Source organism: Miniopterus natalensis, chromosome 2, assembly GCF_054644295.1.
Source record: "Miniopterus natalensis isolate mMinNat1 chromosome 2, mMinNat1.hap1, whole genome shotgun sequence".
In the NCBI taxonomy this organism is placed as follows: Eukaryota; Metazoa; Chordata; class Mammalia; order Chiroptera; family Miniopteridae; genus Miniopterus; species Miniopterus natalensis.
Window position 1 is genome coordinate 142,925,944 of NC_142082.1, and position 26,903 is coordinate 142,952,846.

General features: G+C 38.0%; 1 protein-coding gene and 1 pseudogene across 5 annotated transcripts in view; one reads left to right on the plus strand and one right to left on the minus strand.

Annotated features, from left to right (window-relative positions):
• SPATS2 (spermatogenesis associated serine rich 2) overlaps window positions 1–26,903 on the minus strand; it is a 97,086-nt gene that overhangs the window by 53,201 nt on the left and 16,982 nt on the right. The gene's annotated exons all lie outside the window — the stretch shown is intronic.
• On the plus strand, window positions 5,687–6,290 carry LOC107528251 (large ribosomal subunit protein eL15 pseudogene; annotated as a pseudogene).

Here is a 26,903-nt window from a genome sequence, read left to right on the forward strand (position 1 = left end):
CTATTACCAGGTATACAAACATATGCTGCTGGTTCCTAGGCACCCTAAAGCCTGAGGGTACAGCTTGGTGACTCTCAAGGTGGGGAAATGGAAAAAGGATGGACAGTAGTTTTAAAATCTATTTCTTTGATTTATTATTGTTATATTTATTTTTTCACTTCAAATCACAACAAAAAAGGGCATAAGGTACATATACTCTATCAGAATGGGTTAAAAGGGATAAAAAAGAAAGAAAGTAGAAGAGAGGTTACCAGTAGCTAGGGGGCAGTAGGAAAGAGAATGTCATTGTTTTAATGAGTACAAAGTTTTTGTTAGGGATGATGAAAAAGTTTGGGTGTAGAGAATGGTGATGGTCATATAATACTGTGGATGTATTTAATGCCACACTTATAAACGGTTAAAATGATAAATATTATGTTACGTATAAATTTTTTAAATTTCAGGAATAGATCTTGAATAACCAAAAACAATCTTGAAAAAGAACAAAGTTAAAGGCCTCATATCTCCTAATTTCAATACACATTATAAAGCTACAGTAATAAAAAGTGTGGTATTGGCATAAAGAGAGGCATTTAGTCCGACAGAATTGAATAGAGGGCCCAGAAATAAACTCACATATATAGTCAAATGACTTTTTTTTTTAATATATCTTTATTGATTTCAGAGAGAGGAAGGGAGAGGGAGGGAGAGAGAGAGAGAGAACATCAATGATGAGAGAGTCGTTATTGATCAGCTGCTTCCTGCATGCCTCCTACTGGGGATCAAGCCTGCAACCCGGGCATGTGCCCTGGCCAGGACTTGAACCATGATCTCCTGGATCCTAGGTTGATGCTAAACCACTGAGCCACATCAGGCCGGGTGGTCAAATGACTTGACAAGGGCACCAAGACCACTCAATGGGATAAGAACAGTCTCTTAACAAACAGTGTTGGCAGACAACAGTATGGTGGTTACCAGAGGGGAAGAGGGGTAGGGGAAAGATGAAAAGGGTAAAGAGGGCCAAATATATGGTGATGAGGAAACTATACTTTGAGGGGTGAGAACACAATGCGATACACAGATAATGTATTATACACTTGAAACATATTAACTAACCAATGTTATCCCAATAAATTTAATTTTTAAAAATGGTGCTTGGAAAATGAGATGTCCACATGCAAAAGAATGAAGCTGAACTCTTACCTTACATCATATACAAAAATTAACTCAAGATGGATTAAAGGCCTCAACATAAAACCTAAACCTCCTAGAAAACACAGAGAAAAGCTTTATGACACAGGACTTGGCAATGATTTCTTGGATAGAGGATACCAAAGCACAAAGAAAGCAAATATAGACAAATGGGACTACATGAAACTTAAAAACGTCTATACATCAAAAGAAATAATCAACAGGCTGAAAAGGCAACTGGAATGAAAAAAAGTATTTGCAAATCACTTATCTGATAAGGAGTTAATATCCAGAATATATAAAGAACTCCTACAACTTAACAACAACAACAGTTTAAAACTGGCAAAGGACCTGAATAGCTATTTCCCAAAGAAGATATACAAATGGCCAACAAGCATATTAAAAAATGATTAACACCACTCATTAGAGAAATACAAATCAAAACCACAATGAGATATTATCTCATAACCATTAGGATGGCTGCTACAAAAAAAAAGTGTTGGCAAGGATGTGGAGAAATTGAAACCCTTGTTCATTGTTGGTGGGACTGTGAAACAGTGCAGCAACTATGGAAACAGTATGGAGGTTCCTCAAAAATTCAAAACAGAACTACTGTATGACCCAGCAATCCCACTTCTGGGGATTTATCTGAAAGAACTGAAAGCAGCATATCAGAAATATTTGCACACTCATGTTCACTGTAGCACTATTCTTATTAGACAAGGGATAGAAACAACCCCCAATGACCAGTGAAGGACGACAAGATAAACAAGGTAATATATACATACAATGGGAAATTATTCAGCTTTTAAAAAGAAGGAAATCCTATCACATGCAACAACGTGGATGAACCTTGAGGACATTATGCTAAATGAAATGCCAGTCACAAAAAAGACAGCGACTATATGATTCCACTTATACTAAAGTAGTCAAATCACAGAAACAGAAAGCAGAATGGTGGATACCAGGGGCAGTATACTTAATTCTACTGACCTGTACAATAAAAAACTGTTAGGATAGTAAATTTTTTTTTTTTTAAAGGGAGAAGGGTAGTGAGCTCACCTTTTTTTAAAAAAATATGTCTTTATTGATTTCAGAGAGAGGAAAGGAGAGGGAGAGAGAGATAGAAACATCAATGATGAGAAAGTCATTGATCGGCTGCCTCCTGCATGCCCCCGACTGGGGACCGAGCCCGCAACCCGGGCATGTGCCCTGACCGGGAATCGAACCCCGATCGCCTGGATCCTAGGTAGACGCTCAACCGCTGAGCCATGCCCGGCCGGGCTAGGATGGTAAATTTTATATTATGGGTTTTTTACCACAATTTTAAAATACTAAATTATTTTTATTTATTATTTTTTTAATCCTCACCTGAGGATATGTTTTTTATTTATTTTGGAGAGAAATAGAAACATCGATGTGAGAGAGACACATCGAGTGGTTGCCTCTCACTCAAGCCCCCACCGGAGCCAAGCCTGCAACCGAGGTACATGCCCTTGGCGGGAATCAAACCCAGGACCAGGACCCTTTGGCCCACAGGCTGACACTCTACCACTGAGCCAAACTGGCTAGGGTAGGGCTTAAATTCTTTTTTAGAATCTTCAGGAATATAATGATTTGGAAAAAAAGAAATGAGAAATGTTAAACATGGATGGATTAGCAATAAATCCATCACCCTAGTAGAAAACCAAACCAAAGCACATTCTCTATTGAGGTTGAGTATATCGTTAATACAGATGCAGTGTAGCAGAGTGGATAAATGAGGGCTTTAGCACCAGACTGCCTGGGTTTCCATCCCAGCTACACCACCTCCTAGCTGTATGACTTCAAGCAAGCTACTTACTTTCCCTGTGTCTCAGTTTCTCCATCTGTAAAATGCAAGTAATGCTAGCATCTTCCTCATAAGGTTGCTATATGGTTTAAGTGAGTTCATACAGTTGTAGCACTTAGAAAAATGCCTGACACTTATTGACAACTACTCAATAAACAATGGTTGATATTAACTGAATAAAAGATGTGTCCCCTCAAACTAAAAGTAACAAACAAATGGGAACTTTACCAAGACTATGGGTTACTAGCAATAGGTCACAATTACAGTTAACAGAGCTTTAGAATGGCAACTCCATTAAATTTAGATGATGTGCAATTAGGAAATCAAATGATTCAAAGCGCTCTAAAGATATAGAGTATAATTCTCAAGTCTTGGAGTATATAACTTTTCACACTGGCATACATTACAAGGACCTGACACACTAACAAATAATTAACTGGACTATACACCAAGGTACCTGCAGTTATTTTAAATTTAAAATACAGATGGTCACAAAATCTACCTATCTATAAAACCAAGGAAAAGGGGGATGGGTAAGGAGGGAAGAAGACTAAATCCTCATCTTCCACAACAGAATTGGCCCTGAAAAAATTAAACAGTCAGTCCGTATCACCATGTTGTTCGGAAATACGAAGATTAATACTAGAAGAAATATTTATGATTATCCATGGAGAGCTAGAATAGGGAGTTGGGGGAGAGGGGAGCAGAGGACTGTTTTCTAAATAAATTATTATAAGCCTTACGATATTTGACTTCTTACTGTGTATGTATATTTAGACTAAACAATAATTTAACCTATTTTATACAAATTAAAACTACTAAGACACTATTGTTTACCCTGTGACTGGCAAATATCTAAAATGATTATACACTCATATCTAAGTGAGAGTGTAAATTTGTACAATACCTATGAAAGACATCTAGACATTAGTTATCAAAATTAAAAATGCATATTGTTTGGTCCAGCAAGACAATTTCTAGAAATTTACCCTACAAACATATTTGCAACTGTGTGAACTGATGTGTTCAAAGTTATCCAATACAACATTCTTTATAAGAGCAAAAGACTGAAAACAACCTAATTGTACATCAACAGGACACTAATTTAATAAATGATGGTTCATCCTTATACGAAGATGCTATGCAAATATTTTTTAGAAAAGAAAGTTTTTTTGTGTATTGATATAGTAAGATATATTTTTAAATAAATATGATGGAGGACAAGAATATAGTTATATTCACTGGTATACACATACATATTGTATATCTGGAAAGATAAACAAGAAACCAGCAATAGTAATGATCCATCGAGGAATGGAAACTGAAAAAAATAGGGAACTAGGTTAAGAAAGACTTTTCAATCTACTTTTTTTTTACATTGGAACTGTATAAACAACTTATCTGTTCAAAAAATTTTTAATTTTTTTACAGACTCCTTCCCAGTAAATTAAATTAAAGCTAAAAACCTACTGAATCTAAATATTTATTCTAAGTTAGAAACCCAATCAACAGGTTCAAGAAATGTCAATAAGAGAACCTACAAAACCCTAACTCTTTAGACCTGTAGAATAATAACCAAAAGCAAGAAAATCGGAAGTTCCAAATAAAAATATTTTTTCTGATTTTAAAGAGTTTGATTATAAGAAAGTAACCAAGAGCTTTTATTCCTCAAAGTCATCAGTTTGTCGATAAATATCATTCTCATTACCTTTATCAAGGAATATGAAAAAGGAGATGAGACCCAAATTAATGCACTGACATATTCTAAAAAATAATCAGAAACAAAAAAAAGATGATTTCCTTAAGTCAAAAAGGCAAATGTGAGGCCTTTCCAAAGTCTGTTTTTTCAACAAATATCTTTACTCATTGGCACTTTCTGATCCATATGCCACTCTAATCTAAAAACTCTCCCATAATTATAAGGTATGATCACCATAAACTTTATTTGGGAAAATAAAATTTTCATTTAGAAAAACCAATAAATTCTTTTTTATTAATAAAAACCTCTAATTAAAATAACATAGAACTGGAAATTGGAACAAAAAAAAATTCTGAAAATTTAAAACACAATCTAAGTGGAAAATCAGAAACCAGATGATACCACAACTCCTCTTTACTACTAGTAAAAGACACAGGGCCCTCCAAATTGCTTAACATTAGTCATCAGTGGCAGCTGTAAGTGTGAGAGTAGAGGGCTCAAGAGAAGCAGGCGAACAAATATATATGTTTGTCTCTTGTATTTCACTGCTAGCTGGGTTGGTAGAGCTGTTTGTATCCTCCTCCTCATGCAGGTGGCTATATCCCAAACCTAATCAAGCCAAATTATCACCTATATAAATTCTTCAATAATTGTGTTAAACAATACTGATCATTTCATCCCCACCCCCCCCACACACACATTCCTCTCATCTCCCCAAAGCACAGATGCATAGCAGCTCAAGGGAACTGAGACAGCTACCAGGCAAAAACAAAACAAGGCAATTAAAAACAACCTTATTCATGGATTCCAATCCATAAAGTGAGATTCCATGCATATAGAAAGTGATTTCTAACACCCCTGCTAACTTAGCAAACATTATTAACTGATCAATTAATAAGTATTTAACATGAATCTACTATGTGCCAGTGCTTGTGATAAAAAATTAGGAGCTTTTCCATCTAGCCACAGCCATCAAGTAAGCCAAGATGGACGCTTACAAGTATGTCCAGGGGCTATAGAGAAAGAAGCAGTCCGATATAATGAACTTTCTTCTCAGGGTGCGCTGCTGGCAGTACCACCAGCTCTCTGCACTCCACAGGGTGCCCCTCCACCCCCACCCAGCCTGATAAAGTGCGCAGGCTGGGATACAAGAACAAGCAAGGTTATGTCATATATTGGATTTGTGTGCACTGGGGTGGCTGCAAATGCCCGTTTCCTAAAGGTGCGACCTACAGTAAAGTCTGTCCATCATGGTGTTAAACAGCTAAAGTTTGCTCAAGCTTTCAGTTGCCGAGGAGCAAGCTGCATGCCACTAGGAGTCCTGAATTCTCACTGGGTTGGTGAAGATTCCACATAGATTCTTTGAGGTTATGCTCATTGATCCATTCCATAAGGCCATCAGAAGGAATCCTGACATGCAATGGATCACCAAACCAGCTTACAAGCACAGGGAGATGTGAGGGCTGACATGTGCAGGCCAAAAGTGCAATGGCCTTAGAAAGGGCCACAAGTTCCACCACACAATTTGGTGGTTCGCACTGTGGAGCTTGGAGAAGGTGCAATACTCTCCAGCTCTACTGTTACAAATAATATATGTAACGTTTGTTAAATTCTTACCTAATAAACAATTTAAGACAAACAATTATGAAAGACAGACTATTAATCAGCCTTAAAAAGGAAAAAAATTCTGATGCTAAAACATAGATAAACCTTGGGACATGCTAAATGAAATGAGCCAGTCACAAAAAGACAAATACTGTATGATTCCACTTATATGAGGTACTTAAGAGCAGTCAAATTTATACAAAGTAGAATGGTAGTTACCAGGGGTTGTGGGGAGAGGAGAATGAGGAATTGTTTAATGGGTACAGAGTTTCAGTTGAGGAAGATTAAAAGGTTCTGACGATGAATTGGTGATAGTTGCACAACAATGTGAATGTACTTAATGTTACTTAACTGTACACTTTAAAATTGTTCATATACATACATACATAAGACAATAGTGCAGTAGGCCTGGGGGGGATGGGAAAAATTGAGGTAAAATGGGAGACATCTATAATACTTTCAGCAATAAAGATTTTTAAAAAGATTACAAACTAAGCATAAAAAAATAATGAAATTGTTTAAACTGTCAATTTTATGTTATGCGTATTTTACCATAATGTTTAAAATTTTTACCACAATAAGATAAAAAAATATGAAAGAAAAAACTGATTTCTTGGTCCAGCAAAAAAATCCCTAGAAATACTGACCAAGGGAAAAAATAAAGCACAAATACCAATATCAAGATTTTTTAAAAAGAATCAGTATAGATCTTACAAACAAAAATATAATACAATCATACAGACATTATGTAAATACTTTTGAAAATTTAGAGAACTTCTTGAAAAATACAAGTTACTGAAGAGACACACACAAAAATAGAAAATCTAAACAGCCCTATATCTTTAAAAGTAATTGAGGTTGTAATTTAAAATTCTCTCATAACGAAAATGATCTCATCTCTGATCTACTGTTGGCAAGAGTGTAAATTGGTACAACCCCTTTGGAGTATAGGCATTATTTGTAAAGTAAAACATTTATTAATCCTATGACCCAGAAATTACATTCGTAAATACCAAGAGAAATTCTTGCTCATGGTACATGCAAAAACATGTAGAATTCATTCATAACAGTAAGAAATGGAAATAATCCAAATGTTATCGATAGGAAAATGAGTAAGTTGTGATGTATTCACTAAATGAAATATTACACTGCAAAGAAAATGAGCCAACTACAACTATATGTAACAATATGAATAAATTTTAGCAAAATAATGTTAAGCATAAAAATGAAAGAAAAATCAATTTCCAGATTACATACTGCATATCCTTTTTAAAAATTCAAATACAACTAACATTAGACAATATATTATTTAGACACTCATATGTATCTGATAAAACTGTTATTTGGAAAGGCAATGAAAAGAGTAGGAAATAGCCTGGCCAGGCATGGCTCAGCAGTTGAGGGTTGACCTAGGATACAGGCAATCGGGGTCTGATTCCCCGTCAGGGCATATGCCCGGGTTGCGGGCTCGATCCCCAGAAGGGGGTGTGCAGGAGGCAGCCAATCAATGACTCATCATTGATGTTTCTATCTCTCTCTCTCTCCCTCTCCTTTCCTCTCTCTGAAATCAATAAAGATATATTTAAAAAAAGGTAAGAAATAAATTTAGAATAGCATTTACCTAGAAAACCAAGGGGACATTAGAGAGGAAAATATGTTAGATACTGTCAATATTCAATATTAAACTGCTTAGGTTAGATGGTGGGTTCATAAATATTCTACATCACATTCTAAAAAAACAAATACACAACATAAAACAACAATCTAAATAAGTACATAATACAGTTTTTTTAAAGTGCCATTGGTAAATGTGGAATAACTGATTCTCACATATTGACAGTGGAGCATAAGCATATCCCATGATCCAGATGTCTCACTCCAAAGTATATACTCAACAAAAACGTATGCATATGTGCACCAAAGACATGTACAAGAATGTTTAGAGCAGCAATATTTGTAAGAGTCCAAAACTAGAAACAAACCTAAACATCTATGAATGACAGAATGGATAAACTGTGGTATAGTCACAGAATAGAATATTGTGCCACAATGAAAAAGAAAAAGCTACCAATATAACATGGATGAATTTCAAAAGCAATGCTAAGTGAAAAATGGCAGGTGCAAAAGAGTGCATACTGTAAGATTCCATTTCTATGAAAGTCAAAAACTAGCAAGACTAATCCATAGTAATAGAGGTCAGAATAGTGGTGGGAGAGAAACTGGGTCAGGGCACAAAGGAGGCTTCTAGGATCCTAGTAATGTCCTATTACCATGATCTGAGTAATGGTTATATGGGTGTATTTACAGTGTAAAAATTCATCAAACTGTACCCTTAAGCATTTTGCATTTCACTTTGTGTCTATTACATGTAAAAGGTTACCAATTAAGCTAAACATCCTTTTACCTCTTAATGTGAAAGTTTACCTGATAGTCACTATTCCCTTTACCATGCACTGCCTGTAACCCTGGCTGAACACTGGTAGCTAACAGGCAACACTGGCACGGAGCATTTCTGCTCCCACTACACTACACTGACCTGATGTATTTGTTCTCAAACCTACTCAATGCCAGTTGTGCCCATAATTACAATTACATAATTATACTAAAATACTAAGTATACTAATAAACTATGAATGTAAAAAAAGCTGCTATTTCTTTGAAAACTAAGTTGAAGGCTCTGGAAGACTAAATATAAATCATCTGAAAAACTGTCCTGGGGGGTGGTGGTGATAAACACACAATACAATATACAGTTGATGTATTGTAGAATTATATACCTGAACCTTGTATAATCTTATTAACCAACATCACCCCCCAATAAATTCAATAAAAATAAATAAATAAACTGTCTTCAATTTAAGTGGGGTAAAACACATAAATAAACTTGGGGAAAATTAAAAATCTAGGAGGAGCCTATACACATTGCTTCAAGTAACTGAGTTCTCACTTCATTTAGAAAAACTGTAATTGGAAGTTTCAAGCAATGCATCACAGAGTATAATTAATGCCAAAAAGATGAAGAACTCTAATCAGCAGACTCACACTTAATACATCATAAGGTTGGTGAATAAATGTATATTTATTTGTTTTAAGCTGAAATAAAATGCTTATGGTATGTATCATTTTTAAACTCCTGCTTTAACCAACTTTTTCAATTAACAATAAACTATATAAAACAGAATAGCAACAGACAAGGAGACTTCTACTATAATCAAAGAAAATTTGTATTAACTTTTTGCAAATTAATACTATCTACTAGACAGCTAAAGTGAAAATATTAACTGTCAAGTCTACTTAGTAAAATGACTAGAGATAAATCAATTGGCCAAAGCTGGAACTGTTGTATTTAAAAGGATATACTTTTGGTGCCATATTAGTTATCATTAATCGGAGGGCAACATGGTTACCCTATCATGACACAATCTGGTTAACACAATGGAGGTCTTAGAAGAAGATGGCTACTGAAAGGCCTACATGGGGCTCAAGAACCAAGGTCTGAGTATCACTGAACAGGAAAAACAATGGTGTGAGTTCTCATAAGAAAAACAGAAAAGCCCAGCTGGCATGGCTTGGCGGTTGAGTATCAACCTATGATCCAGGAGATAGCGGCTCGATTCCTGGTCAAGGCACATATCTGGGTTTCCATTTGACCCCCAGTAGGGGGCATGCAGGAAGCAGCCAATCAATGACTCATCATTAATGTTTCTCTCTCTCTCCCTCTCCCTTCCCTCTCTCCTAAATCAATATATATTTTTTAAAAATAGAAAAGATGCTTTTGCTAATAAGTTTTCCTTGAGAGTTAAACTTTCTCTAAAACACAGTATTTAAAATCTTTCCAGAATTGGATACAAACCATGGGTTTCTCAGAAAAACAAAACTCACATTATACACGAGCATCCAGTTAAGACTGAATTTAGGTATAATACTTTCTTGTCAGACTTCTTCTTTTTTGTTGTTGGTTTGTTTTTATTTTAGTCCTCACCCAAGGGTTTTTTTTTAATTGATTTAAAAGAGAGAGAAGGGAGGAAGGGAGGGGGAAGAGGGAGGGAGGGAGGGAGGGAGACATAGATGTGAAAGAAAAACACTGATCAGTTGCCTCCTATATGTGCCCCGACCAGGGATCGAACCTGCAACCTAGGTATGTGTCCTGACTGGGAATCAAACCCGCAACCTTTTGGTGTATGGAAAAATGCTCCAACCAACTGAACCATCTGGCCAGGGTTCTTATCTGTAAACCCACTGATTGAAAGAATTAGATAGCTTTCAGTGATAGTATTTTAAAGCTTCTAGTTCATTCATTATTCAACTAATATTCATTGAATACCTACTACATTCTAAGCCTTATGGGAGCTTGAGTGGGAGGGCACTGCTGTTTCAGATTCAGGGGAGAATTATGGTATATCAGAGTGCAAGAGTTTACTGTAAGAGCAAGTGATGAAAAAGTGGAGGCCAAATCCCTTAACTACTCAATTGAGAAGTTTGGCCATAAAGAAATGAAATGGACTATTAGCTAGAGTTTTAGCAAGGCAAAATAAAAGGGTAAGTTTTACCTCCAAAATAGGGAACATTTTTTCAAAACAGAGAAAGCAAGCCCTGGCTGGTATGGCTCAGTTCGTTGGGTGTTGTTCAGTGCACCAGTAGTTTGCCAGTTGGATTCCCGGTCAAGGGCACATGCCTGGGTTGCTGGCTTGATCCCGAGTGGGGGGAGTGCAGGTGGCAGCTGATCGATGTTGCGCTCTCACATAAATGTTTCTCTCTCCCTCTCCCTCTAAAAATCAATAAACTATTCTAAAAAAAGAAAAAGGTCAAACATACTACAGAGAAGGATAATACTTGCAGAAAAGAGAAAATAACTGAAAGAAAAAGCAAGATAGAAAGGTAATCAAAGATAAAATTTACCTTACATTCAGATTCATCTAATCTTTATTTAATATATGCCAGGAAATATACTAAGCAATTTCCTACACATTATCTTATTTAAGCCTTACAACAACCCTGAAGATAAAAGAAAAATGATTCTGAAACAAGCAAAAAAGATAAGACGAAATAAAGACATAGAAGAGGGAAGATGAGGGAGGTCGTATCACATGACTGCAATTGTTTCAATTAACAGAAACAGAAGAGCAAGCAAGAAGGTTTGAGGGCTTGAAAGGAACAGGTAAGAAAACACATTTACTGCCTAACTGTCAGGAACTGTTACATCCTCTACATACAGAGTTCATAATTTTGTTTGGTATTTATTATTCATTTAATTGAAGGAACTTGAGATTATACGAATTTCTGAAGATCAAACAGCTGGTAAATGAAGGGGTGGTGATTCAAACCCAGGTCTATGAGACTACAAATTCTATTTCTTTCCACCATACCACCCTGGCACTTCAAAATCAGGGATATGAAAGGGAAGAAATATGAGGGAAATAAACGTATCATAAAGTAGCAAAGGTCCAGTTAAAACTAGTATGAATTTGGAGTAGATAATGCCAACTCTGTGCCCTCTCCTCCCTAGCTTCAATAACCTAGGTAAAAAGTATTTACATGGGGAAGTTGCTAAAGTTCTAACAAATTAGTATGTACTTTTAAGGACTAAACTTGGGCAGGAGAGTTTTATCTCCCTTCAAATTATTACTACTGTTCTTTACTAATTAAATGTCTATAAAATAGTAGGCCCTGGGTAGTCTTACAAAACTTGCTACCTAACCACTTGAAAACGCAGTTTAACAATCTGTCCGAACTTCAAACACTAATCTGAGGAAGTGTTCTAATGCCAATTAAAATACTAAAAAACATCCACCTAAGAATAACTTAATTTTCTTTCATTTTGAAAACTTATTTACAAGGAATAACAACAGTAAGGCCCTAAGACTAAGAGACATTGGCTTGTTGTAAAAAAACAGAATACAGCCCTAGCTGGTTTTGCTCAGTGGTTAGAGCGTCAGCCCTTGAAATAAGGGTCCTGGGTTTGATTCCAGCCAAGGGGGTGTACCTCAGTTCCGAGCTCAATCCCCGGCCAGGGCGTGTGCGAGAGGCAACCAGTCGATGTCTCTCTCACATCGATAAGAGAGACACATTGATGTTTCTCTCTCTCTCTCCCCCTTTCACTCTCTCTCTGAAAAGCAATGGAAAAGATATCCTTGGGTGAGGATTAAAAAAAAATAAAAATAAACAGAATACAAGCCCATTTATTTTGTCCTTTTATGATGGAGAAAACTGTAAAAAACTTTGAAATGAACCAAAAAGATTGCTGGGCATCTTCAATGAAAAAACTGGCATTGTGTAATGTGCGCCCTTTCTAGTTACTGATTCTACGAGGTTTGCATCCTTTATGATCTTTGAGCTATTTTAGAACTGTAAGTTACAGATAACTGAGAGCAATGCAAAGGATTCTTGTCTATACATAAACAAATAGATTCTATCCAGTGAAGGTAGGAACGATTTCCCACATGTAAAGTAGAAAAAGCTAGTTTTGGGTCGATTTGTAAATACATTTTAGCATTCTTGGTCCTATATATGCATGGTACTTTGAATTTTCCTTTGAACTAATTTTAACATCTTACTGGTTCTCTCATTAATTAATGAGTTCAATAACATCTTTTACATGTGTTCATTTCATGTTTGTATGAAAATCATGATTTTGCCTGTTTTTAAAAAATCCTTTAACAATGAATTTCATATACCACATAGTGAACACCATGGAAAGTGAAAAATTTAATGCAAAAGCTCAAGGGAAGAAAACATCCTTTTCTAGTCATGTATATATTTAAGAAGGCCAGACAAAACTTTTTCTTGTCCCTTCCCAGCTCTGAAACTTTTAAGACTCTAAGCAGCACAGTCACTGCTGAAGCTGGTCTTGAAAAAGCCCATAAGTCACAAAAGAATTCTTTCAAATGGTATTTCCAGCTGCTTTTTTCCTTATGCATAGTGTAAATAAAACAGTCTTAAGGACAGAAGTCTCACCATTTCAGAAATGCTTAGAATCTTTTATCTGAACTATTGTTGTTAATTATACTCCCCAACAATATAGATGGTACATTTTCATACTAAACTAAAAATATACATTTGACAAATGCTTTTTATGATCCAGAAGATTTTTTGCCAGTAACATTTGTACAATCACAAAAATAATACATCTGTTGTCTTCAAAATAATAGTTGTCTTTTCAAACTAGTATTTTCAAAATACTGTATGTCAGTTGAAAGGACAGAATAATTAAATATTTTTTAACAAACTAACTTGATTCAATAAGTACATACAACTTAAAGAAGCCCAAACCAAAAGTCAATACACAAACTAAACATTAAATCAACAACATATTTTAAATTCATTAATACATGGGGAAAGAACATACCAACACTCAGATCTTCTGGCTTTCTAAACCCTAAATTTAAAACATCTCTAATACCGCTAGTCTCTATGGAATTATTGGTCTCACAAAGCAGCTTTTTTCCTCTCCTAAGATCAAACTACTCTGCCAATATGCTAAAAAAAGAATAAAATCAAGTTGCACCCAAAATCTTTACACTCAAGCATTCATTCAGATCCTTCCAAACCATTCTCATGGCATATAACATGCCAGAAAAATATTGCTCTAGCAAGTAATTACTTTGTCCAAAAATGAACAGAGCAAGATCAGACTGGAAATAAGCTGGTATCCATGTCATTCATAAATTCATGCCACTATAATTCTTAAAATGAATGTATAATGCATGCAGCATATCATCCACTGAATATTCTAAAAGATAAGTTTTCATCTAGTTGAAATCAGTTAAGTAATATTAGCGACTTAAAAGCATGAAAAGTTAACTCTTCCTTCTCCCCACCTCTATTCCCACCCAACCATGTGTCAACTAGGAGGAGAGAGGAAAAAGAATGCAGATAAACAATTGAAAAAGGTGCAGATGTTACCTCTTCCAAGTTGCAACTGAAGTTAAAGAACTGTAATGAAGTCTTCCCCATTTTCAGTAGTTAAAGATGGCTATGTATTGTCCTCCTTAGGAATGTAACTCATTCCAGAACTTTCTTTTCTGACTCTTCTTGAGGTTATCATACTACTACATATTATTAGCATGTGTTTGTAGGATTCTATCAAAGCTCTGTAAAATCATTTTTCAAATACCATACAAAAAACAACTGAATCAGGCAGCCATCTCCTACATGGCATGACTGCCCTCAGACCCCTTGTGAAACCCAAGATAATAAAAAAGAGGACCAAGAAGTTCATCTGAAATTAATGCCCAGCCAGTGTGGCTCGGTATGGCTCAGTTGGTTAAGTGTAGTCCCATGTACCAGGAGGTCACTGGTTCAATTCCCAGTCAGGGCACATGCCCAGGTTTTGAGGTTGATCCCCAGGAGGGTGCATGCAGGAGGCAGCTGGTCAATGTTTCTCTCATCGATGTTTCTATCTCTCTCTTCCTCTCACTTCCTCTCTCTGAAATCAATAAAAGCATATTTTTAAAAAAAAGTTCATCTGGCACCAGACTGATGTCAAAATTAAGTGTAACTGGTGGAAACCCAGAGACAATAGAGTATACAGAAGATTCAAGGGTCAGGTCTTGATGCCCAGCATTGGTTACAGGAGCAACAAGAAAACAAACCACATGCTGCCCAGTGGCTTTCTAAAGTTCCTGGTCCACAGCATCAAGGAGCTTGAAGTGCTGCAGATGTGCAACAAATCTTATTGTGCTGAGATTGCTCACGGCATCTCCTCAAAGACCCACATGCCATTATGGAAAGAGCAGCCCAGCTGGCCATCAGTTACCAATCCCAACGCCCAGCTGCGCAGCGAAGAAAATGAATAGGCAGCTTGTGTGCACATTGTATTTGTGTTAATAAAACCATAAAATTCTACCACCTGGCATTTCAAAAATAAAGTAACTGAATCATTTAAAATAAAAGTTAATAGGCTTTTCTCTACCCCCAATTCAACAATGTATATATAGATCTGGATACGCGGAAAAATAAAACAGGTAAAAGATTGAATACAAGCATTTCTTCTTTCCAAAAGTGGAAAGATAATGGCAGGCAGCTATTTCTATTATAACTTCTGATTCACTAAGCCATCTTCTTTTTTCAGATCATCAGAGAATTTGGTGTACAAAACCAGAAAGAAGGGTAAAGAAAGAAGCAAAATGGGAAGAAAAAGAAAACAATGAAAAGAACATAAAAATGCAATATTCACATTGCCTATGTGACCATAAACAAATGAAGCAAAACATATTCACTGACACCTTCCTCTATCTAGAGAGAAAGAGAAAAAAATAACACAACAGCCTCTATAAAGCACATATCACAAAACACAAATTTTTCTGATTATTTTACTTCCAGAGCTAGATCACTACATAAGGTGAAAAAGTCTTTTCAGATGGGGTCTGGTAGTAGTACAGTTCTACAGACCATTCCCTAATGCTATTCAAAGTCTCTTATAACCTGCTTTTCCACCTGCTCTAGAATCCCCAAATTTAAAATTATTTCTATCACCTACCCCCCTTGCAAAGTTTCCCTTGGAAATATCCCTGCAGGCATCAAGAAAGTTAGATAAACTAATTCAATGGAAAGTATAAATGACAAGCAGGCACACATATTCTTTAATCCTTACCAAAATTTTATTAGTCAATTCAAACAAATCTATAAATGGTTGAACTTTTAATAGTTTGAGAGATTTTTGTTTGTTTCCTTTGTTTTCTCTTTTGGGATGGAAGCACCATTATGCTTACTCTCATACAAAAGGAAAAAGAATGTCAAGTCCAAAGCTCCCAGTCCTCTCTCTACTGAAGAGGCATTTTTTGTGAAGTCTCCTTCCACAGTTCTTGACATCTTGACAAATCCATTCTGGAACATTAAATGAAGTGAAGTGGTCTCCTACCTCCAACCCCATGAGCAGGGAAGAGAGAAAGAGCCACTACATCCCAGCTTCCAAAACTCTTTGATATGTGGGAGAGCCTTCTGTGTTTTAAAACGTATTTGCAAGTTCTATGATGCTACTCCCATCAAAAGGTAGAGTCTAATTCTCTTCCCATAGAAGGAATGAAGTAGAAGTGACACTGAGCAACCTTAGAAGTTAGGTTATAAAAGCTAATGAAACTTCTGCCTGGTGCTCTTCCAGGCCACACAACTTTGGAGCCTGATTCACCATATAAGATATCCAGCTTCCCTAAAGTCCTCGTGATGGAGAGACTATGGGCCAGGCCTCATAGAGAGTTAGATGCCTGAGGAATGCCAGCTGTTTTCAATCCTCTTAGCCCAGCCATCAGACATGTGAATGAGGAGTCATCTCTAAGCCCAGCTAGCTACCAGCTGCCTCCAACTGCATTAAGAGACTTTGGTGAAGAAGCCCCTTAAATGATTCCATCCCCAGCTATCATCTGATTGCATCCTCATGAGAAACCCTGAGAAACGACTACCTAATGAAGTCTAAACACCAGAACCATGAAGATAAAAAGGAGTGTTATTTTACACCACTAAATTTTTCATGGTGTGTTATACAGCAATAGATAACCAAAACAGATTTTGGTATAGGGAGTGGGTTGTTCCCATAACAAAAAATTAAATTGTTTGGCTTTGGGACTGGGTGGCAGATGAAGGCAAGAAGAGCCTTGAAAGTGCTAGTGAAGCCCAGCCGGGCGTGGCTCAGCGGTTGAGCGTCGACCTAGGATCCAGGCGATCGGGGTTCGATTCCCGGTCAGGGCACATGCCCAGGTTGCAGGCTCGATCAATGACTTTCTCATCATTGATGTTTCTATCTCTCCTTTCCTCTCTCTGAAATCAATAAAGATATATATATTAAAAAAAAAAAAAAAAAGTGTTAGTGAAAGGCTGAAGGGTCTTAAGGACCCTATTAGGAAAAACCTCAAGGAAGATGTCAATTAAGATTTAAAAACAACCAACTATAATCTACTGGCAAAATTCAACCTACTGTTTTTGCAAATAAAGCTTTATTGGAACACAGCCATCCCCATTTACATATTGTCTGTGGTTGCTTTCTCCTATAACAGCAGAATTGAGTAGGTCTGCCAGAGATCATATGGCTCAAAAAACCTAAAATATTAATTATCTCACTCATGACAGAAAAAGGTTGCTTGGCTTAAAAGAAAGTGTTATTGGAAGCTGACGGAAAGAAGAATCTTACTAGATAATGGTGTAAAGTTTAGCAAAGAAGTCACCTGCAGCAATGTGGAAAACAGAAAATAGAACTAATGAAATAATGAATCTAGGTAAGATTTCCAGGCAGAATGTCGAAGTGTCAACCAGTTGGTTTTGTTGTCGTTGTTTAGCTATGTATCATAAAATACAGGTAGAGATAAGAAAAAGAAGGGATTATATAATTTTCAAGCAGAATATAGAGGAAATATAAAATAAAGGACCTGTTAGGTCCAAAAAAACCCCCTTTCCTTACTCCCAGTTTCACCATATGACAAAATGTTTCTCAAATTAAGAAACTTCTCAAAGATCAAATCCAAGGCAGGGAAACAGGGCCTAAAGATTAAACTTTTGGCTGGCTAGTGCTGCTCAGTCGGTTGGGCATCATCCTGTGCACCAAAAGGTTGCTGGTTTGATTCCCTGTCAGGGCACAAGCCTGAGTTGTGGGCTCAGTCCCCAGTAGGGGGTGTGCAGGAGGCAGGTGATCTTCCATGTTTCTCCCTCTCCCTCTCCCTTGCTCTCTCCCTAAAAAAAAAAAAAAAATCAATAAAAATATTTAATTTAAAAAAATTAAACTTCTGTTTAGACTAAAGGTTGGCAAACTTTTTCTGTAAAGGGTCATATAAATATTTTAGGCATTGAAGGGAACACACAGTCTGGCGAACAGTCTTTTTTTTTTTTAACAACCCTTTAAAAATAAATGTGAAAACAAATGTAGCTCATTGGCCATAGTTTGCCTACCCCTAGTTTAGACTCCAAAGAGATTGAAGGTTGTGCCTCACAGATCCTTTCAAACAAAAGTCCTTCCAAATATCTTAAAGGTACTGTCCCACAAAAGTCTTTAACGGAGCTGATAGGGTTCAGGACATGCTACGCCAAAATATGGCACCTCGGCATACTGAATATTTAAAGCTGAAGGAACTGGAGCAAATGGCAGAAGCAGGAAGGTCATTCTGTCCTTTCCCTGCCCTTCTCCCCTAAAGCAAGTAATAAAATCCTCATGTAAAACATGTCCTCCCTATAACCAGAAGGAAAGGAACATCCTTATCTTCAAATACAAAGGGACACAGAGAAGAATCCTAACAAACAGACCTTGCCAAATTTCCCATTTATACACTTAATTCATGCTCCTTAACCTATCACATTCCTTCACGACTGTCCACTCTTCATCAAACACAGCATAAAAGTACTCAATTTTAAACATTTCTTTGGGTCTTCAGGTACTTACGAAGGCTCTATGTCACATAAAACATATAAATAAACATGTATGTTTTCTCCTCTTAATCTTTGTCAGTTTAATTTTCAGATCCATCCATGGACCTAAGAGATTCAAGGAAAACTTTTTCCTTCTCTACAGAGCCCAGAGTAGAAAGAAAAGGGCTTATATCAATGTGTCTAATAGAATGAACCCATCAATAAGATTCTGAGAATTTATGTTCAGAAACATTGTTACCTTAGACTAAAAAGGACAGAGACAGTACAAATGAAAAGAGGTTTTGGGGCCCAGCCAGGCGTGGCTCAGTGGTTGAGCATCGACCTAGGATCCAGGAGATCAGGGTTTGATTCCCGGTCAGGGCACATGCCCAGGTTGTGGGCTGCAGCCGATCAATGACTCTCTCATCACTGATGTTTCTCTCTCTCTCTCCCCCTCTCCCTTCCCCTCTCTGAAATCAATAAAGATATATTTTTTAAAAAGAAAAAAAAGAAGAGGTTTTGGGAGGACCCCCCACACACACACACACACACACTCACACCTCTATGGCCAGGATATAGGCTGAGAAAACTACTCAGCTGCAAACACTGGATACATTTTATGGAAAAGAATAACTCAAGGGCAAAACTAAGAGCTGTGATGAATGGTTCCTAGGCAGTAGGGCTGATCACAGAACTGGTTAAGATGTGCCTGGCTGGATTTCAGAACTGCTTTGAACCAGTGACTATTGTGTACCTTACATTTTTCTTTATTTTTGAACAGGAGTGTCTATAGTGATTATCTTATGCCTGTCCAATGCTGCATACTGGGTGGGCTGGGTATAAGGTGAGATAATGTGACTCTAGTTCACAGGTCTTTAAAGTGAAAGCAATAGTACTCAAGGAGCTATACCTAAGGAACCATATCCACACAGTCTTATCTGCACCTGGACTTGATTTAGACAGCAAGATCCTGAACCTCAAGCATGAGCCTGAAGCTGTACTAGGTAAGACTTTGGGGGCCTTGAGAAGGGGTGTGTTTTGAATGCAGGAGGAATATAATTTGTGGCCAGAGGGAAGACTGAAATGATTTTGAAATATGTCTGCATAATCTTCACACTCCTCCCAGCAAAAGATGGAGTCTAGTTCCCTTCCTTTTGAATATGGGTTCGACTTAGTAACTTGCTTCCAATGAAAAAAATGCAGTGGAAACGACACTGATTCTGAATTTAGGTCATAAAAGTCAATACAGCTCCCCTACTCAGAACAAGTGCTTCTGGAACCCTAGGCCTCTCCATGCAAGATGTCTGCCTACTATGACGCCCCTATGCTGGAGAGACTACAAAGAAATAGAGAAGAAATAAAGATGTTTAAGGAGCTCTGGCTATTCCAGCTCCTAGATATTTGGACTTCCCTGCTCAAGTGCCAGACATGTGTCTGGAAGGAAGCCTTCAGGGTAACTCCAGGTCCCGTGTGACTACAAGCTCTGCACGACAGAACTTGTTCAATAACAACTTAGCTGAGCCCAATCAACACTCAGAACCGTAAAAGTCTTATGCCAAGTTTGGAATGGTTTTTGTTCCTTAGCAATAGACAACTGAAACAACGTGCCGGAGACCCTAGCCTGAAATATTAGGTCAAATTTAGCCTGCCTTTCTACATTACCAACCAAATAACATCAAATAATATCATTATGCTCACTCAGTTCCTTTTTCCCCCAGCTGAAATATTTGATTTGACCATGGTAAAAAGGTATTATGATTGATTTAACATGTATACAACTGCAATGTGACAATTAGTATGTTTCAAATTGTATGCCAGTCTAAGTGTCATTTGAAATCACCTATATTTACACACACACAAAGTTAATGATTTGCTGGTTACTAGCATGATTTCAGTTATTTTATAAATATTTCTTAAAATGATTAAATAATTTGAGACTGGTGGTCATACTACATCCTCTGCAACAAAACACTAATTTGTAGTGTTTTCAACTGCGTATATATCTGCAGCAGAACTAGAATAAGTATCACTAACAGGTAATAACCTAGTCTCTTCCTTTCTAAGGTCTTTGTTTTTACTACACTTGATCTTAGCCAAAAGGCTGAGAAGCGATCTAAGGTCTTCGTTTTTAAACATCATGATCAAAGTTCAGACAAAATAAATCTTTTGCATCTGAAGATGTGGAATTCAGTGTGTTTTAGATCACTGGCAAGGAACTTAATGTTCTAACTCTTAGAAGAAAAAGGAATTTGATGTTCACAGGTTATAAACATAGCTAAGCTCAACTTCTGTAGAGAAACTGAAACACCTGAGCTAAGAACTAATTGGCCCCAGCAGAACGGCAGAAGGTACTCTGGAGTAGGAAGAACAAGGAGGCCTGAGGTAAGATAACGTACTCTGAAAATGGAATTACTTTCTCCATTGTATAAGCACTTCCAACTACACATTTTGTTTGTTGTTTTTGCTGTTGTTGTTAATCCTCGTCCAAGGATATTTTTTCTATTGATTTTTAGAGAGTGGAAGGGAGAGAGAGAAACATCGATTGGATGCCTCCCACATGTACCCTGGTGCACAGGATTGAACCAGCAACCCAGGTCCATGCCCTTGACTGGGAATCAAATCTATGACCCTTTGGTGCACAGGCTGACACTCTAACCACTGGGCCAATCGGCTAGGGCCCAACTACACATTTTAAGGAAAAAAGCCTTAATCCTCTATGCTCCCAAATAACTAAAACATCCCACATTATTGAGCAGCAATTAAACTTTTTTCACTCTTTCCTAGACTGTCAAATATTTTTTTTAGCTAGCCAGAAAGCAGTGAGAATAAAATATAATCATAATCAGTTTGAGAAGACATTTTTTTGTTTGTGGTTTTTTTAAATACTTTATTAAATTTATTGGGGTGACAATGGTTAATATGAACATAGAGGTTTCAGGTGTTGGTTTTCAATGTTACAAGATCTGTATATTGCTATGTGCCCAGCATCCAAAGTCATATCTTCTCCCATCACCATATATTAAGACCCTTTTACCCCCTACCCCCTCCCCTTCCTTCTGGCAACCACCACATTGCTGTTTGTGTCCCCAAGTTTTCGTTTTATATCCCACATATGAGTGAAATCATATGGTTCTTAGCTTTTTCTGACTGACTTATTTCACAGCATAATATTCTCAAGATCTATCCATGTTGTCACAAATGGCAGTATTTCATCCTTTCTTATGGCTGAGTAGTATTCCATTGTGTACATGTACCACATTTTCTTTATTCAGTCCTACTTTGGTTGTTTCCATGTCTTAGGCGCCATGATAATGCTGCAGTGAACATAGGGGTGCATAAATCTTTTCAAATACATGTTTTTGAGTTTTTTGAGTATATACCCAGGAGAGGGATTGCTGGGTCGTGTGGTAGCTCTCTTCTTAATTTTTTGAGGAATCGCCAGACTGCTTTCCATAGTGGTTTTATCAATGTTCCCACCAACAATGAATGAGGGTTCCCTTTTCTCAACAACTTCTCCAACACTTGTTATTGCTTGTCTTGTTGATAATAGCCACTCTAACAGGTGTGAGGTGGTATCTCACTGTAGTTTTGATTTGCATTTCCCTAATTGCTAGTGAGGTCGAACTTCTTTTCATATATTTATTTGTTCGTATGTCTTCTTGGGAGAGGTGTCTGTTCTGGTCCTCTGCCCAATTTCTGATTGGGTTGTTTGTTTATTTGGTGTTGATTTTTATGAGTTCTTTATATATTTTGGAAACTAAACCTTTGTCAAAGCTACTACTTGCAAATATAATCTCCCATCTGGTTGGCACATACAAGAATCAACCAATGAATACATAAATAAATGGAACAACAAATCTCTCTCTCCCCCTCCCTCTCTCTAAAAATCAATTAATAAAAAACATATGTAAGTAAAGTCCTTTAAAAAAAAAATGAAAATATAAATAAATAAAATGCATATCCATACAACCAAACACATAGAAAGCTTAAAACAAACTAGAGCTACATTTATTAACATGGGACAAATCTCAAAAACCATGTTGAGCAAGTAAAGCAAACTGCCAAAAGATAAGCCAATATGATGATGCTTTCATGGAGTGTAAAATTTTAAATACTATTTTCCTTCTAACCTAAGAAACTACAGATAAAACAGGTCATTATCTTATAAACTACTAAGAAAAAACTCTGCCAAAATATAATCAAATGTAAACATATCACAAATTCAGAGATTAAATGGGGGAGTATGGGGGGGAGATATGCATCTTAAAACCAATGAAATACTCTATAGTTTGTATATACTCATATACACATAGCAAAAATTTTAAAAGCATTCAAGGGATTGTCACTGAGTATGCTATAGTGGCTAACTCTGGGGAAGGAAGGAGGGCAACATAACTGCCATGTTTTTTGCTTTGTTTTTTATGATGCCTAAGTTGTGGTCTCTAAATACAATTTCCCAATAAAAGAAACCAGGGCTTCTTAGAGAAATGGCTGGTTCCGGGTTTATGGAAGGATGAGCCTGGGGTATTTTCTTGTGTCTAAAGCAAGGAAGCTATCAAAGACTACTGGGGTCTTATTAAGGACACAGGAGCCAACTTAAATGGGTTCCCACTAGACTAAGATGGGGCAATATGAATACCAATAAGAATAATGTCTACAGTGCCTAAAACATATTAAATACGTAAAAATCAACTCTTAATCATACTCAGGCAAAAAACCTCATTGGTCACTTTTTCATTATTCTAAATATTTATGAAGAGAAAGAACCAAAGCATTTATTCTGCCTCTCCTGTATAAACCATATTTCAGAGTAACCCAAAAGTTAATGAAGGAAAATTCATCCTTATAGAAGAATTCCAGCTAATAAATACAGAATAGCAGCATTAGAAAAATCACTATTTTGCAAGCCTTAATGGAAGAATGGATCTAAGCTATAGGTTGTTAAAACCACTGATGAAAGGCCCATGGAGAACTTTTAGAAAAGAATGGATCATGCTGACAGTACCCAAACCAACTGATCAAAAGAGGGAGAGGGAAGAATAGATGAAATTAAGAATGGAAAAATTGTTGATACTTACTAGCTAGATGAGGGTACATGGGAATTCATTATATTATTCTTTCTACATGTATGAAATGTTGAAAATATACAGGGTCAGTTTAAAAAAGATGTGGAGCAAACTGGCATAATAAAGATTAGACAAAGCACTGTGGTGAGTACACGTGTTTCTGTATTATAGTAGTCCCTCTCATTATCTGTGGGGTATACATTCCAAGACCCCAGTGGATGCCTGAATCAAGGATAGTATCAAACCCTATACATACTACCTATGGTAAAGTTTAATTTATAAAGTAGGCAATTTCATGGATAGAAGATTCGTTCCTACCATAGATATTAGCAATCTTGGCATACAATTTTTTTCTTTCTTAAATCAAGAACTTTTACCTTTTCACTTAAAGGAAGCATTTTACAGCGTCTCTTTGGCATATCTGAATTACCAGCATACCCTTGCACTCTGGGGCCAGTGCTTTTTTTAAATAAATCTCTTCTTTTGATTTTTTTTTTTTTTTTGAGAGATCGAGAGAGAAGTGGGAAGGGAGGGAGGGAGGGGGATAACAAGGGGGGAAGGGAGGGAGAGAGAGAGATTTGTTGTTTCACCCATCCATTCATTCACTGGTTGATTCTTGTATGTGCCCCACCTGGGGATCGAACCCACAACCTTGGTGTATCGGAACAACACTCTAACCTACTGAGCTACCCTGCCAGGGATTGAGGGCCATTAAGTAAGATAAAGGTTACTAGAACACAAGCACTGTGATACCAAGACAATCGATCTGCTAACCAAGAGGCTACTAACAGGGGGCTAGCATATACCACCAAACTGACTAACGGGGGTAGCTTATACCACCACATGGATACGCTGGACAAAGGGACAATTCAAGTCTTGGGCTGGATGGAGCTGAGGACTCAGAATTTCATTACGCTACATGGAACAACTTAGAACTTATGCATTATTTATTTCTGGCATTTTCCACTTCATATTTTCAGACCACAGTTGACCAGACACCATGGAAAGTGAAACTGTAGATAAGGAGGAACTACTTACTGTATTCTCCATTTTTACCTGTACATTTGAAATATTTACAGTAAGCAAGATTTAAAGTGAAACTAAAATAGCAAACAATAAAAACAGATTGGGGTAGAGATAAGGATTGTGATTTAAAGCATTCTAAAGTTCCTGTATTGTTCAGGAAGGCAGACATTAATTTTAGAGTTCAGTATATATGCATGTTAAAAATTTAAGGATTAACTACTAAAAAGAGAAAGACAATGTTCAATTTGAAAATCAGTAGAAGAGGGAGAGAAACAAGATGGCAGTGTAGGTTACAGCCATACCCACGGCCTCCCACAACCACATCAAAATTGCAACTAATGCCCAGCCGGACGTGGCTCAGCGGTTGAGCATTGACCAGGATCCAGGTGATCGGGGTTAGATTCCCGGTCAGGGCATATGCCAAGGTTGCGGGCTCAACCCCCAGTCGGGTGTGCAGGAGGCAGCCGATCAATGACTCTCATCATTAATGTTTCTATCTCTCTCTCTCTCCTTCTCCCTTCCTCTCTCTGCAATCAATAAAGATATATTTTTTAAAAATTAAAAAAAAAAAATTACAACTAAAATACCGAACCACCATCACTCAGAACCTCCTGAAATCCAGCTGAACAGAAGCCCTACAACCAGGGAACTGAAGAAGCACAGAGACCAGTAGGAGGGGCGGAGACGCGGGAGGATGGGGCTGAATCCCAGAGACACAGCCCAGGGCCCACACCGGGTGCCGGGTTTACACCTGGGAGGGAGCCCGGCCGGGCATGGCTCAGGGGTTGAGCGTTGGACCTAGGATCCAGGAGACTGGGATTCGATTCCCGGTCAGGGCACATGCCCGGCTTGTGGGCTGCAGCCTATCAATGACTCTCTCACCACTGATGTTTCTATCTCTCTCTCTCTCCCTCTCCCTTCCTCTCTCTGAAATCAATAAAGATATATTAAAAATAATAATAATAATAAAAAAATAAACCTGGGAGGGATCTCTCAGTGGTGGCGGTTTCCCAGAGGAGTGAGGGGTCCCAGCCCCACATCAGGCCCCCAGCCTAGGACTCCATGGCCGAGAAGAGAAGTCCCTACAACTTTGGGCTGTAAAAACCAGTGGGGACTGTCACTGAGGGACTCAGAGGCTGCAGAGGCCCAGGCAGCTCCTTTTAAAGGGCCCACGCAGGGACTCACTGAGACGCGCTCCCTCTGAGCCCAGCGCCCGGCAGCAGCTTGAAAGGAACCTGGGACACCTGGGGAGGAACTAAGCTGCCTGAGGTTGGAGTGAGAGGTGGAGGGGCAGCTTCCTCCCGGACAGAAGAGCTGGCAGAGGCCATTGCTTCTTTGGCAGGCAGGCGCCATATTTGAATCGCCAGCGCTTGACTCACACCTTTGGCCCCGCCCCATGATTCCCGAGGCCATTCTCCTCCCCACCTGCAGGCTCATCCAGGCCATTTCCAGGGGCTTTTCTGTGCAAGTGGACTCTCGAGCCTCATGCTTAGGACTTTCCTAAAATCTCTCAAACAAGCAGCAGCATGCCCCATATGGCTTGATAAGAGGCCCCAGGCCTGGCACTAGTGGCAGCCTGTATTGGCTCATAGCTTGGCCTCTCCTGCACACCTCCAAACCCAGCACAAGTAGCAGCCAACTACGGTTTGCTGTGTAGCTCATGTTGGGCAAGGCACTGGCACAGGCTGACTTTGCACCTCCCCGGAGGCCCCAGAGACAGTGCACCTGGTGGTTAGAATCAACCACGCTGGATTACAACCCTACCAAACCCACAAGTGACACTCAAGGGGCTCACTTGAACACCAAAGCTCCACTGAAGTAAATCCTGCTCCATAGGGGTGTCTCCAGCACAGAAGCTCTTTGGCTGTAGTTGCAGCTGATCCTCACAGCTGATTGGCCTGGGGGTCAACTCCTCTCAGTGACACCAACAGCAACCAAGGCTCAACTACAGTGCACACAGCCCACACAGGGGAGCACCTAGAAGGCCCAGCTTAGGTGACTGGGGAGGCTGAGCCACTGGACCCTACAGGACACCTACTACACAAAGACACTCTACAAATTCCAGGAGACACAGCACCTCTACCTAATACATAGAAACAAACACCTGGAAGCAGCCAAAATGTGGAGGCAAAGAAACATGTCACAAAGGAAAGAACAGAAGAAATCTCTAGAAGAGGAA